Source organism: Notolepis coatsorum (assembly GCF_963971535.1).
Source record: "Notolepis coatsorum genome assembly, chromosome: 1".
Lineage (NCBI taxonomy): Eukaryota > Metazoa > Chordata > Actinopteri > Aulopiformes > Paralepididae > Notolepis > Notolepis coatsorum.
In genome coordinates, this window is record NC_140165.1 from 261,247,647 (window position 1) to 261,263,158 (window position 15,512).

Genomic DNA, 15,512 nt, shown 5'->3' on the forward strand with positions numbered 1-15,512 from the left:
ATCAATTATGCCACATCAATGTGGAACGCCCTACCCTCAGTCGTAAAATAATGTGAATCCCTACCCACCTTCAAAACCGCTCTAAAAGAGCACCTACGGGAGGCTGCAATTCTAAACTGGCCCCGGTAAATGTCCAACCCCCCCCCCCCCCCCCCAACAATGAACAGTTTCATCCCCCTCAAATGTAAATATTCTCTTTTAGAAACTCTGTCTGTAAATAAACAGTACTGTGTATATCTGTACAGTATGTCGTGTATATCATAAATGTTATGATGAATTGAAAATGGGGGACCCTGATGTAAACAAGACGAAAGTCTTTTTCTGGTCTGCAATCAATCAATCCCATGTTCTCATGTACCCCCTTTTGCTTTCCTCTCGTTCCCAATATCTCTCCCTCCTTCCCTCTCTCACGCTTCCTTTTCCCCTATATCCCATCTGGCATTCCCTCTATCTCCCTATCTCTCCATCTCCCTCTTTCTCCCTCCCCTCTTCCTTCCCTCACCCTATCTCTCTCCTCTCCCTCCCTCTGTCCTCAGGGTGACTAACGACGCCCGTGAAGATGAGATGGAGGAGAACTTGTCTCACGTAGGAAGCATCATAGGCAACCTGAAGAGCATGGCGCTGGACATGAGCAATGAGATAGACAACCAGAACGACCAGATATACCGCATAGATGGCAAGGTACTGCTGTATATTATACTATACATGAGATAGACGACCAGAACGACCATAGATTAGATTAGATTGTACTTTATTGTCATTATATTTGCACAAGATTTGGGACTCAAACTTAAGGTGCAGTATAAAATCACAAGTAATAAAAGAGAAACATAAAATACTATACAGAAACATTAAATGCTATACAATAAGACAACGTTACAGTCCTGTACAATATACAAAATAACAACAATATACAGAATAACAATACACAAATAACAATCACAGTGTCAGACGGTAGTGGGTGGGTATTGCACTGTGGATGTTGCACATCAGGATGTTGCACAGTGTGGGAGGAGGGGGAAAAGGTGAATTATTAGTGCATGTTAGAGTTCAGGGTGATGATGGCTCTGGGGAAGAAACTGTCTCTGAGCCTGTTTGTTCTGGCTCTGATGCACCTGTAACGCCTGCCCGATGGCAACAGGTCCAACAGGTGGAAGCCAGGGTGTGAGCTGTCCTTTGTAATGTTGTTTTGCTCTGTTGAGGCAGCGGGAGTTGTATAGGTCCTTCAGGGAGGGGAGGGTGCAGCCGATGATTCTCTGTGCCGAGTTTATGACCCTCTGAATCGCCTTTCTGTCTGCTTCAGTGCATGGTGAACCCCTCCTGATGACTTGTTATTCACAATTTCAATGTCTAATATTTAATATAAGCCACAATATGACCATTTCTTGATAACAAAATAAACAGTGTTATTTGTATAAAAACCAACAAAACATTTTTATACCGTCAAAGACGGGAACGATTATGTGATATTTTCTTCATATCGCCCCGGCCTATTTCACACATACACAACATAGTATGGCCCTGGCTCTCGGCTCTCAAATAGACACTGAACGTACAGATTGACTGCATTCAGAGCTAGGTACGCTATACACATTCATACATAAATACACACACACATGTGCACACACACACACACACACACTTGGAACACCAAGGTCCAGGATTATCATTGTCACCATTATTGACGGCCACACACAGACACACACACTTGGAACACCAATCCCCGGCGTCCCTCTAACCCTCCCCGTTGCTCTGCTCCCTAGGCAATTCTCAATGTGTCCTGGATCAGTGCAGCCACTCAGAAGACCAACAATCTCATGAAGAAATAGAACGCACCTCTACTCCAATGCATCCCACTTCTACCGTCAGCCATTGCTTTTCTACTGTACACTATAAACTAGTATGCAAATGTATGTTGTGCCAAGACATGCCACTGTAACCCCCCCCCCCCCCCCCAAGTCTCACTACTCAACAATACTGGGTGTTCGGGTATAATTCTTAAAAATCATATTTTGCCATGAGTGTCCTCTAATGTCTTTCCAGAAAGTGTACATTTAAATGATATGATCTCTGTGGAAAAATGTTCAGCTCATTGTAACATTCCACAATGTAAACATGCTAGATGTGCCATCTCCTCTGGTCAAAATGTTCCAGAATGTATCAGACATGATGTGAAGTCGCCCCCTAGTGGCCATGTAGGGTATTGTGCAGTGGCTCAGAAAATACGTTTTTGCCCCCAGAGGTGGCGCTTGGGTGACATCTAGTGGACGTTTATGGAATCTACACGTTTCTGCTTCGTCTTTTCACTCCTCCCTCTCTCTTCTCCTGCCTGCCTTGATGTAAAATGGAGGTGAAATGACATTGGTTTGTTTTTCATCGTTACCCTGCACAGGAGACCATGGAAGAATAAAAATAGTTTGATTTAAATTAGGTTTACTGAAATTGTCACAAACTATTCTGAAGATGAAATGCACTTTATTTAGATCTATTTGATATGCCCAATCAATTGTTTTTGTCCATTGTACCCAAGCTTTATATAATTGTACTGGATGGAGGCTTACATCTTTCGGCCTCGAGGCTACAATAGGCTACTCATTGTACTGATGTGATGTGAACGTTGTATACTTACATTAAGTGTAAATCTTTAAAATACATCCTAGTCTATTTTGGGATAATTAATTTACAATAGGTTAATGTCACAATCACCCTATTCCATTAATAGCTACTCATTGACGGCAGGCTTGTCATGAGGCCTCATTAAAAATGTCAAACCGATTATGGATATTGGTGTTCATTGTGATTAATAAAAACATGGCTGGCAATCAAGATATGGTATATATGGCCTAAAGCTAGGATAGTGGTGTTAGGACTCGGGGGTGACTATGGGGGTCAAAACTAGTTTACTGGCACTGTAGGGGCCCTTACTGTGTTTTAGTATGTTAATCAGTAACTTTGGAGAGTTGAGATACCTGAGAAACTTCTTAATTGTGTAAAATTCGCGGCTTGGTTGTTGTTTGTGTAATGTCTGGTGTAACTGTTAACTAGGGCACTAGGGGGGGGGGGTGATGCGGATTCTGGAGAAATGTTGCGCGTGCTTTGGCGCCGCGTGCTACAGGACAGAGAGAAAACTGCGCGTACTGCGCGCATGCGCACTGGGATCTTCTCAGCACTCCGAACTTTCGGGATTCGGCGGAGAGGAAAGGAGGAGGGGGAGGAGAGGAAAAAACCCGTCAAATTTAACAGGTATTTTTTCCCTCGATATTCAACTTATACATAATATAACGCAATTGTTCCCTCGTTATGTGTCATAAAAACGCGTCGTATGGTAGAGATGAGCGCGTGGGTCGTGGTGGTTAACGGCGTCAATTGCAACACCGCGAAAAAAAACAACGAGCAGCAGCGCGAGCTGGTCGCCGACATTTCGTCTTCTCTCTCTTCATCGCGTAGCAACAGCGAGCTGTGAAGCTGAATTAAGACACGGAGAGATATACAACCGCGGTTTAAAGCGAGATCACCTTGTATATACGCGATGAATGTACATCGCTGGCAGTCTTTCCACCAGTGTCTGACCCGTTTCCACGCCGTTGTAACGTTACGGTTGTTAGGAAGCGTATAAAATACGGGGCTGTGAAAAACCGAGATGGCGGAGTTGGTTGAGCTCGCGAGCTGGTCAGGAGTGGGAGGGGCGGGGCAGGCACGAGGCTCAACAAAGACGCAGGAAGTGGACAGCTGATTGGTTCTGGGGGAGAGGGGCGGGCACGAGGCTCAACAAAGACACAGGAAGTGAACAGCCGATTGGTTCAGGGGGAGAGGGGCGGGCACGAGGCTCAACAAAGACACAGGAAGTGAACAGCTGATTGGTTCAGGGGGAGAGGGGCGGGCACGAGGCTCAACAAAGACACAGGAAGTGAACAGCTGATTGGTTCAGGGGGAGAGAGAGGCAGGCACGAGGCTCAACAAAGACACAGGAAGTGAACAGCTGATTGGTTAGGCTGGGTCACGTTGTGAAAGGGTTCATTTAACCCTTTCACTGCCGCACTACCAAACGGTTAACCCTTTCACTGCGACAATACAGGCCAATGTAATGGCTGTATCTAGGATAGTGATATTCACGGTTGGAAGGGTCCTTTGACTCCTTTTATAAATCTATTCTGTTACAATGTCAAATTACCTGTTGCAAAATGTATTCAGTATTTACCCCAAGTATCACAGTATTAATGTAATGTAATCCGGTTACATTAAGTTATTTTTATATCGCAGATATGAAGGAAAAATATATATAAATAACTTACTTTTTCCTGCAAATGCATCTTTCAATTAATTATACTTGGAGTCAGGACTGACTGGGACTAATAGTGTCCAGTTGCATGAAGCATCTTAATTTCAGTTTTTACACACACACAAAAAGATTCCTTAAAATAAAACAAGTTGCACAAATGGAGTCCTTTCCCTAGGAAGTATCCTTAATACCTCAATTTTCTTAGGTCTTGTTTATTTTTCTTAAACAAATAAAAGAAATCCTTAAATTAAAATCGGTTAGGTGTTGCCCTTAGCAACAAAAACTTAGAGGAAATTTAAGCAACCCAAAACAACCACTTAAGTTATTTAAGAGTAGTGATTTATTTCCTTGCTGATGTTATGTTGTCTATTGAAATTAGATTAGATTCAAATGTATTGTCATCACACAGCACAATTACAGTACAACGGAAAGACGTTTGGGATCCAACCAGAGTGCACATGTAACAGTAAAGTGCAATAGTAATATACAATGTACAGGTGATTAAACTTGAGTATATATAAATGAGTACTACATTTGCATTTACATTTAGCTGATGCTTTTATCCAAATCGACTTACAAGTTTTGTACAACAAGACAGCAGGAAGGGTACAACTCTTATCAGCTGAGTAACAATGTTCATCAAAGTGTTGAGTGCTACAGTGTAGGTTAGTTTATTAGGACAAGTGCATGACAGTAAGGTTAGTTAGGGTTAGATATTTTTATTTTATTTTATTTTCAGATAATGGTTGAAGAAGTGCGTCTTTAGTAGACAGCGAAAAATTGGACGGGTTTCGGCTGTCCTAACTGGGGTGGGTAGTTCATTCCACCATTGTGGGGCAAGGACTGAGAATAGGCGGCTTCTCCTTGATGACCCTCCCGGAGCTTGGATAGGAGTGGGTCTGAGACGGCCAGAAGATGCAGAGCGTAGGGGTCTTGAGGGTGTGTAGTTAGAGACCATTGACCGGAGGTAGGCGGGAGCGGTTCCCTTTGCCGCACGGTATCCCAGGTCGAGGGCCTTGAAGCGGATTCGTGCAGCAATGGGGAGCCAGTGCAGGTCCCTAAGAAGTGGGGTGACATGGGCCGACTTCGGTAGGTTTGAGATCAGGCGGGCCGCTGCGTTCTGAATGAGTTGAAGAGGCTTGGTGGCAGTGGCCGGAGGAGGCCAGCGAGCAGTGCGTTGCAGTAGTCGAGGCGGGAGATGACTGTTGATTGGACGAGGAGTTGGGTGGCTTCTTTTGTCAGGAAGGGGCGGATCCTTCTGACGTTGCTCAGGAGGAATCTGCAGGTTCTGGTTGTCGCTGCGATGTGAGCGGAGAAGTTCAGTACTACTGAGTAATAGTGCTAATCATGTACAGTGTTGTAATATTATGTAAGTGATACAGGCATAAAGACACTGGTAGTAAGTCAGCGGCATAACTGGCCAGGATAAAATATATATAATATACATTTCTGTATATATATATATTTTTTACGAGCTGTTTGTTTTTTCTGCATTTTACAGCTTTTTATTTCGGATAGGACAGGCAGAGAGGAAAGTTGGGAGAAGATAATGGGGAGGACATGCAGAATAGGTCCCCGGGCCGGATTCGAACCCTGGGCGCTGCGATTACACTGCGAGTGCAGCTACGTGGTGTGCCACCGCGGCGCCCCCATTTATTTATATTTGAGATATTTCATCATGTGTTATTTTCGCTGCCAGATTTCTTGTGTTAATTTATGCGGTATCTCTTGCCACATTAGTTGTTTCAGACATGATGTAGGCTAACATTTTCTCTGGAGAATCTGTTTCCTCTTAGCATAATTTCATCAAGTTGGTGAATCATCTTTGGTATTTTACTTAGATTTTCTGATTATATGCTACTGCTGTTTGCTTTTTTAAAACCTTTATTTAAACTAAAAAGGTAACTGAGGTTTCCCTAATTTACTGTCACGTCGAGTGTGCATATAGAAATAAACATAAAAGCATGTAAAATCACACAACATATAAAATCACAACAATAAGACAACAAGATGAAGCAAAAAGCAAGGATAACAAATCAATTTTATACATACAACTTGATTGACAAAGGTTAGAGATCAAGGTCTTAAACTCTGCAACAGAGGGGAGAATCTTAAGCTTTAAGGACTGTTGGAGTCCATTTCATGGGCTAGGGGCATCATAGCAAAACCCTGTTCCTCAACCAGGCTACTAATAGGTGATTTACAAGCTGTGAAAAGCATGGTCATGTAGGCCTACTTGCGTGCTGTAGCAGTAAGCTAGTGAAATGTATTACCAACATTAGGGCTGCGCGATTTAGGGAAATAATCTAATTGCAGACAGATATTGCGATTTCGATGAAATTTGCGATTATAATTTTTTTAAGCAGCCCCACAGAGGTTTTGTGGCTTGCATCTGGCCTACGCGGTGGGTCTGTTCGGGACACCGAGCCTGAAAATGTTTATTTTTACCTGGGAATCGATACCGGTACCCAACGGTACCTTTTTTTCTGTACTTTACTCTCCCTCTCTGAAGTCTAAACTTCACAACACACAATCTAAAACCCCTTACCTAGTAAAGTCTAAAACAACTAGTAGCCTATAGCCCATCAGCACAAAGTCCATTCATATACAGTAGTAAAGTCAAAACAACTGTAACGGAACGTAGGCCAAATGCGTCCACATTTTTATAGGATTCTATCACATTTTCATAACAATAGCACCCTGCGCCGTTTTCATTGAGGTTTCTTACAAATTAACGATGCTCTATGTTGTCCTTTATATGCCGATTATCATTAGAATCTTAAATTGTACCATATGTCCCCCTTTAGACAACATATGTAACGCTACTAGCGCACTTTTGTTAAGATAATTAGTTGGCCATTCTCGGTCGCTATATCGAGGTCGCAGTTCAACGCAGTTCAGATCACGTCGGAGAATATAGACACATCCCAGTGACCTGCGACCTGTGCTAACGCTCTTGGGAAATGCAGTGTTGTAGTTCTCAACATTTTCAGCCTTTAATTTTAAACCAATGCTGCCATCTACTGACAACAAAAAAGTGTTGTCTAATCTGCACCTTGAGAGCCACTTCTGTATACAGCAACGCCCCAAACCCATTCTAGAGATTCCCACTTTTTGCTGGGAGTGGGGCGTGGCCGTATTTGGTCCCAGACAATAAGAGTGGCAGCGATTGGTCACCGTGACGTTAGTAGTCCATAACCATAATAATAATGTAGTAGACTACAGAGCCTTGTCACCACAACGTCTATAAATGCAGCTTTAGATTGTCTCCCCCAGGTAGGAGAACAGGAAGGAGGAAGAGACCGAGAGAGGGGAGGCACACACACACACACACACACACACACACATGGAGAGACCTTCAGTTTTACTGTAAGTATATTAGTCGGTTGGCAGGAGATAAACATTGGACTTACCTCATGCAGTGGGATGTGTGACATCGGGCTCTGTGCGGCCTGGAAACAGTGATCTGAGGGTAGGGCTGGGCGATATGACGATATTATATAAATATCGGGTACAGTTCATTAACGATACACTTTTTTAACGTATCGTGGATATCGTGATGTTTTGCCCAAGAGGATTGTGTCGCGTCAATCTGGTCCACCCCGTTCAAACTTTTGAACAACGCCGCTCCCACACACACACTACTGCATCAAAGTTAGTACGTATGATTAACAAAGGCATTCGTTTTGTGGCATCAACATTATATAGTTACACGTTATATAGTTACACATCAGCGTATTTACCCAAACATAGCAACGTCCAATGACGACATAGATAGCAAGCGTTACTGTTCATATCTCAGTCCGTGCCGAGTTGTGCGTGCCCATTCTGCGGTCTGTTAATAAAGTTTTCAATCAGACAGATGTATGGAAAGGCTTTTATTATAACATTTGTTGCAGTAAAATCATTATGCCTCGTTGTCATGCTGCGGTGCGCTAGTAATCACTCGTCGGCTGCGGTGAGCTGTTGTTGTTGTCGTTGAGCTGAGCTCTCGTTAAAATCAAGGAGGGCATTCAGGAAGTAAAAAAAGAATAGCGCTGCTTGCCGATTGGTGCTAAGAACAGCAGGGCGGGTACAAGCGGTGTGACGTAATTGGCAGACTCGACTGTCAATCAAAATTATTATGTTGCCGGCTGAATGATTGAACGAATGAACGTTATTAACGATTGCAGAATGGGTACAATACAGTACAGCTCAATACAACAACAGTGGACTGACTGGAGGATGAAGACCAGAAAAAGACTTTCGGCTTTTTTACATAAGGGTCCTCCATTTTCAATTCATCATACAAATATACAGTAGTTTCATAAAAATGCTAAAATCCTATTGATTGATTGATTGATTGATTGATTGATTGATTGATTGATTTAAAACTTTATTAACATATTGCAGAATGGGTACAGTACAGCTCAATACATACAATTGTTAAGGGGATGCAGACCAGCGAAAGACTTTCGTCTTGTTTACATCAGGGTCCCCCATTTTAGATTCATCATATTTCATATCTAAATTATATAATATCTCATTGCTAAATATATGCAATATATAATCTAATAATCCAATAATCTAAATCTAATATATAATATAAAAATGCTAAATGCATGGGTATTTTATTTTGTCTTTAATGTTAGCTTGCAAACTCAAATACTGTCTTGGTAAGCCTCATAATGAATTGTTTGGGGAAAAAAAGAAAAACATCGTGATGCGTATCGTGTATCGCCGAAAGGTCAGAAAATATCGTGATATCATATTTAGGCCATATCGCCCAGCCCTATCTGAGGGAGCAGTTCGCTTCTTGTTTGACTTTTTAGTTTTCAGTTTTCGCCTCCTTCAGAAAAGTACGATCGGCCACGTTACTGGACGTCCGGTGTTTGTACAAAGCAGACGAATGCAACTCCTCTTTGAATGTCCTGTAGCCTACTCCTATTCCTACTTGTGTTTTTATGATTTTACTTCTTTTTGCCATTTTAGCTTCACATTAACTTAGCATAATTCGCAAGCCGTTGTTTTAGCTTCAAGTCAATTTAGCATAATTCACAAGCCATTGTTTTAACTAGCATAATTCACAAGCCGTTGTTTTAGCTTCACGTTAACCCATTCTCTGCCGGGCATTGTACCCATCTTAAACCATCCTCTGCCAGCTCTATTTGTCTATGGAGATGTTCACCTTCTTTGCAGGGCTATAACTTTTTAAATTGTATTGCTAAATTGACATTACTATGGCCCATTCAACATCAATTATCTATCGTTCAGGATGTAGGAATGTTTAACTTTTTCATTCACACATTCATACAAAAATACGGTCTAGAGTATAAATATGTTTTAATCGTTTTCTGCAGTATTTCATAGAACGTGAGATATAGCCATAAATGCATAGATCATCAAATGCAGTTTGATACCGATCGACGCCAGATTAAAAATGTCAACTGTACATGGTCCTAGACGTTATGACTCATCATAATTCCGTGACCGACGTTAAATGATTCACAAGATCAGTCCCACGTTCTCATGTACCTTGTGTTCTTGTGTGGATTATATACACACAGAGCAGGAATCGGGAGGGGGCGGGGGTCGATTTAATATTCAAATAATTCCCAGTGACTGGAATAGTAATTGTGTGAGTTTTGCCCATAGAGTGTTTACACGGCACGTCATCAATCCGGAAGTCTGTAATTTTCGGAGATACTGAACATAAACAATGCAACCGAGCTCGCAACTGTTGCTGGTCATTGTTGCTCAAAATGGAAACTCGTTGCCGTGTTTTTGGCTGTACTAATCGGTCGGACCGGGAAAAGCAGAAGAATTTTGCCAAAACAAACCAATAGTATCCAGCTGCAGAACGGCAGACCAGCCACACTCTCACACCCAAACGCATTTCCTTTGATTTAATTATACATCAAATGATTTATGCCAAGGATTGCAATGCCTCGCTTGAATGAAGTTAACTTTTCACCTGGATAACGTCAACATTCAGGGTGAATGTAATGTGAGAAATTGGGATTTAAAAAAAAATATATATATATATATAATAATTTATTTGGGTCTGAGAGTGTGGCTGGTCTGCCGTTCTGCAGCTGGATACTATTGGTTTGTTTTGGCAAAATTCTTCTGCTCTGTGTGACAATAAATAAATGAATGATGATATGCAATTTAAAACCAAAACTAAGGCCTCAGTATGAGTTTAAGACGTGAACATGGTCATGGTTGTTGAATAATAAAAAAAAAAATCCAGATTATTATTATAATAATTTTTTCCGATCCCGATCTTCGGAAAATCACGTGATCGTAGGGCTGGGCGATAAAACGATAACGATAACTATCGCGATAAATTATTTCCTCGAAATAAACATGAAACGTGGTCGCAAAGTGTCTGGTAACGTTAGGTTAAATATTAATAACAGCAAGTTTTAACAAATTTTACATTGTAATAGTATGCAAGCATATTGATATTAACACATTGGGTGCCACGCCTTTTTTGGGCCCCATCTATTCACTGCCACGCTTTAAAAGATAGGAGTCCGTCACCTTGTTTGTAGAGCTATAACTATATTCTATATTATAGCTATGGATACAATACTATGGTCATTTGACAGTGACTTTCTTCTGGTCAAGATGCAAAAAAGAGATATTTGTCCATGCATACATTCACGCGTTATACCGTGGTGAATATAAGTATGTTTTTAGATCGGTCTGGGGTAATTCCTGAAATGCTGAGGAATAGGCTTATTATTCCTTAGTATTATACTATAACCGTTGCCGTTTCTTGCCTGGACCCGCTATTATTCTCAAATCAAATCTATATCATAGGTTATTATGTTTCATCATGAATGCATGAAAGGGGGGGGGGGTTTGATGCTTTGATCGCCACCAACGGCATACGTTGTGGACTAACGTTACACACGTTCGGATCGAGGTGAAGACTGCTTGGATCAACGCAAGATTGATATCATATAGCCCTTAACTTGACTAGGATGTGCCCCAAAAAGAATATTCCAATTATCTGATTGCGATTCCAAGTATTGATGTCCATCGTGTCGCCAACATAGTCCACCACACATCATGCATCAGGAGCATTTGATTCTTCTCAATCCTACCGTTATAACCACTCAGCTGGAGCACAAAGAAAAAACTACCCGGACCCATTAGATCGACGCACAGGTCAAGATACAAGGTTTCAAAGGATGATCGATACCGCCCTCTACCTGGATGCGGCCGGTATTGTACTTTGGCAACCTCCGACTCATTCCCTATGCTAATAACAGGCTCTGCTCCCTGGGTGGATAATGAATACAAATATCGGTTTTTGGCACTAAAAGTGTTAAGCTGCTGTTTCTTGCATTCTTGGCTGAATATCTGATTCTTATCTCATTTCATAGCCTACTACAGTAGTACAAGATCAGCATTTCGATCCAAAAAGTAGTACTATTAGACTCAAAATCCTAAATACACATGTCATCGATGAGCTGATACTGTGCCTCGCTCACCCATCCACACACCATCTGGTTGTAGGCAATAGGCATCCAAACCTTTGTAAGATTTAAGGTCTTCATCCGTGTATGGGCTTGGTGGAAAAACGAGGTAGTTCACTATGTCGGGATAGGCAATAGAAGGCAGAATTGTCGGGTCGTAACTCCAAGATGAAGGAGCCAGCTCGTATGGATCTCCACCACCTATTAGTCTGAGTTTATCAGAATATCGCGCCATTTCCTGCCGACTTAGTCCTTCTCTGTAAGTTTTAGCAGCTTCCACACGTTTCTGAGCTTTTCTGTGGTTTAGACATCCTAAAAGTAAAAACGGCTTAAATTGAATATTCAGCGTGCAATCCATCCTGTTGTTTACATCCCGTTATGGCCGTACATCCGGGTTACTGACCAAACCGTGACGTAGGGCTGGGTGATTAAGCGATTAATTATAATGAATGATTTAGGACGATTTTGAAAAAAAAATATTTATTTATTTCTTTTCTTTCAAGAGTCTCCTTTTATTTGACAGTGATGTTTGGTGAAAGTTAGATTTGCACTTTATTAATCCTAATAGGGAAATTCATTCTTGTTTGATGATCAAGAGGCACCTTTTATTTGTTTTAAGTGAAGATTGGTGAAAGTTAGGTTTGCACTTCAATCCCAATAGGGAAATTCATCTTGGTTTGATAATTTTTTTTTGTCAAATAAAAACAAAGCTTATTTGAATGATTTCCTTGGCGTTTCTAGTTTTCAAGAGAAAAAAATAGATTAAAATCGTAAAATCGGATGTGGTGTGAAAAAATCTGAGATTTAATTGTTAGGCCATATCGCCCAGCCCTACCGTGACGTAGGTGCAAACACTATACCAACGAGGACCACGGCACACGGTGGATGATCTGAGCCTCTCTCGCCACAATATATCAGAATACAGCAAGCCATGATTGAACAAATGGCCATCTTCATCATCCTCATCCATTTCTCCCCCTCTCCATCCCCCTCTCTTTCTCTCCATGTATTATTAGACCCGGGGTTGAAAGGCCAGACTGGAATCGGCTCCTGTCCGGTCCTGAGGTCTGGAAACCAAGCAGCCATCTCTCCCAGTCAGCCCGAGGAGCACCCTCTTCCCCAGAGAGGTGTTCATGCACGCCGCAACCCAGGGAGGCATAAATATACAGCCCGATACGACTACACAAGGTGCTAAGCGGATTGGACTAAAGACCCAAACGGGAGTCTGGTCCAACTGGAGTATCTTGCTCTGGGTGAGTGAGACCACGATGAAGAGTCCAGGCCAGTTCACTGTGTTTACACTGTCATTGTCACCTGGTATTTACCTGGTATTACACCCCTTTAAACCTGGTGTTTTCACTGTCATTACACCTTTAAACTTGGTATTTAGATTGTCATTACCCCTTTAAACCTAGTATTTACACCCCTTTAAACCCGATATTTACATTGACATTACCCCTTTAAGCCTGGTACTTACACCAGGGTTTCCGTTGTCCGGTAATTACATTTTCTTTTTACCGGGGAAATCTGTTGAAGTCCGACATATTTAAATATCTCCGGTCATAATGTGCTGTGAAAATAATTCCCTCGCGACCTGTGGTTTGCTGATGAGAATGGCGGGGCGGGAGCTTGATGGTGGATTAGCGAGAAGCATGCAACTGCAGGCCGCAGAGCTCACAGTTGTGCCCGCACAGTGCAATACTCCAATTCAACCATTGGCAATTCAGCCATTGGGTGGGTGGCGCTGCTGAGCGATCCCCAGACCGGACCTGATAGCGCCGCTGGCTCTGCGGCTCTGCAGTTGCATACTATTGGGATTCGTTTATCGCTTCGTTGGGAGGCGGAGATTGTCATTGGTTTCAGCGATCACGCAACGTTGAACCCCACGATAATGTTGCCGTCTCTCTCTGCCAAATTTCTCAGTTCTTCGCTTGATATAATTAATACAAATGTCCAATATAACGGAATTTGTTAGCTCATAAAAATGTGATTATAACACACTGCTGTTTAATGTCGGGCCGACTGCCCACAGACACCTATTTGATTTCAAGTCAGCAGCCGCAAGGAGTCTCGAGGGACTTATTTTATTTGGAATATATTAATGACTGTATACGCAAAAGTAGCCTAGTTTTAAGTTAAAATGTTATAAATCTACATGCCTTGAGGATGTCATTCTTTATATAGCCTGCCTATCAATTGTTTTTAAGCTCAATAAACTGACCGGAATTTCTCACATTTGTCCGGGAGATTGAAATCTTCCAGGACACGGAGACCGGCCCCAATATTTTCTAACGGAAACCCTGACTTACACTGTAATTACCCCTATTAAACCTGGTATTTACATTGACATTACACCTTTAAACCTGGTATATACACTGTCATTACCCCTTTAAACTTGGTATTTAGATTGTCATTACCCCTTTAAACCTAGTATTTACACCCCTTTAAACCCGATATTTACATTGACATTACCCCTTTAAACCTGGTACTTACACTGTAATTACCCCTATTAAACCTGGTACTTACACTGTAATTACCCCTATTAAACCTGGTATTTACATTGACATTACACCTTTAAACCTGGTATATACACTGTCATTACCCCTTTAAACCTGTTCTATACACTGTCATTACCCCTTTAAACCTGTTATATACACTGTCATTACCCCTTTAAACCTGTTATATATACACTCTCATTACCCCGTTAAACCTGTTATATACACTGTCATTACCCCTTTAAACCTGTTATATCTGTCATTACCCCTTTAAACCTCTTATATACACTGCCATTACCCCTTTAAACCTGTTATATCTGTCATTACCCCTTTAAACCTGTTATATGCACTGTCATTACCCCTTTAAACCTGTTATATCTGTCATTACCCCTTTAAAGGGGAGATGAAGCATAGCGATATAAACATAGTCATAGCATTAAATTAGTATTTAGATAAACCACAGAAAAAATCACGTTATAAAAATAAGGCGTTTCTAAGAAAAAACGATTTGTTGCTGACGTCACGGTGTTGGTTTGGTGTGGCTCCTAGTATACACTGCTGGTTAGCTGCCTATAGTAAACATGGATTGTCGGGTCAGTCAGTAAATAAAATGTTGCCTACCAAACAACGGGACCGCGGTGGTTCTTTTTGTATTGCTCCTGGCTGTTCAAACAAATTTTACAGTGTGAAAGAGAGAGGAAAGTTGGTTCATTTCCACAAACTACCAGTGAACTACCGGCACGTTGGCTGGCTGCACTCAGGCGGCGCGATCAGCCTGTTGGACAGGGAATGAAGATCTGCAGCGAACACTTCATTGCCTCGGATTATGTTGTTGATGGTGGGAGGTTTGTCCAGAAGACCACTAATCAGCTGAAGCCCGATGCGGTTCCCTCGATCTTCGACAGACAGACCGGTGCAGGCAGTTCAGCATCGCGGAGCATTTAGCCTGCTGGCTACTTAGCTCCTGTTCAACCAGCGTCGCGGGGCATTTAGCTACCTGGCTACCTAGCTCCAGTTCAACCAGCGTTGCGGGGCATTTAGCTACCTGGCTACCTAGCTCCAGTTCAACCAGCGTCGCGGAGCATTTAGCTACCTGGCTACCTAGCTCCAGTTCAACCAGCGTCGCGGGGCATCTAGCTACCTGGCTACCTAGCTCCAGTTCAACCAGCGTCGCGGGCATCGTACACCTTACTGTAAATTGTACCTAAATTGTACCTCATCCCATTTCTGCTTTGCACTATATAGTACTGTAGTGTACATTAGTACACT

At 42.1% G+C, this 15,512-nt stretch overlaps 1 protein-coding gene across 1 annotated transcript in view; it reads left to right on the plus strand.

Moving 5' to 3' along the window:
- The first annotated feature begins 3,180 nt into the window (after positions 1 to 3,180).
- Positions 3,181 to 15,512, plus strand: part of LOC311227307 (uncharacterized protein) — a 50,446-nt gene continuing 38,114 nt past the window's right edge. The window contains exons 1-2 of the mRNA XM_084312910.1: positions 3,181 to 3,243; positions 12,765 to 13,001. The gene's annotated coding sequence lies outside the window, so the exon portion shown is untranslated. The remainder of the gene's footprint in view (positions 3,244 to 12,764; positions 13,002 to 15,512) is intronic.